We start from the raw sequence: 629 nt of genomic DNA on the forward strand, positions 1-629 counted from the left end.
TTGCCCATTGCAAAAAGTCACTAAGCATAATATTTTGCTTTGCAAATTACCATCTGAATAAAGGTGCTGATGACACAAGTCTGGCTCCAYGTAGCTGGTTAAAATATCTATATACAGTGATCCCTTGCTATAACGCGGTTCACCTTTCACAGTCTCGCTGCTTCGCAGATATTKTTTTWATACTATTTTTTATACAKGCRTTGTCATGGTTTCAAAGTGTATTTAAARCAGGGTCTGGCTGCAGCTGCMGTCAACTACAACACTGCAAAACWCMTTAACCTGCTAAACCGCTAAGTCAGGATGCCATACAACTGTTAATAACAAAGTGAATGACGATCTACGTCATGATTCTATGTTGCTGATTAAATAAAATCACGTGGTAATGACGTGTCTGATAGATATAGCCGTGAGTTYGTGCTAAGCGTATGAYGATCTGACAGCGTATGCTGACCTGACAGAACACTGTCMTTTGTTCTTGTAATGCTCTGCRTACACTGCAGTAGTTCCTGTCATGGGCTTTCTTTGTGCAAGAGGGATGTTAACTTGTTAACTTGATAGGAATCAAATTAACAATCAAAATCAATCACTTCAAACAGCCTCTTGCTGTTAACCGCCTTCATGCACAAACA

This window comes from Poecilia reticulata, unplaced genomic scaffold (assembly GCF_000633615.1).
Source record: "Poecilia reticulata strain Guanapo unplaced genomic scaffold, Guppy_female_1.0+MT scaffold_255, whole genome shotgun sequence".
Taxonomy (NCBI): Eukaryota; Metazoa; Chordata; class Actinopteri; order Cyprinodontiformes; family Poeciliidae; genus Poecilia; species Poecilia reticulata.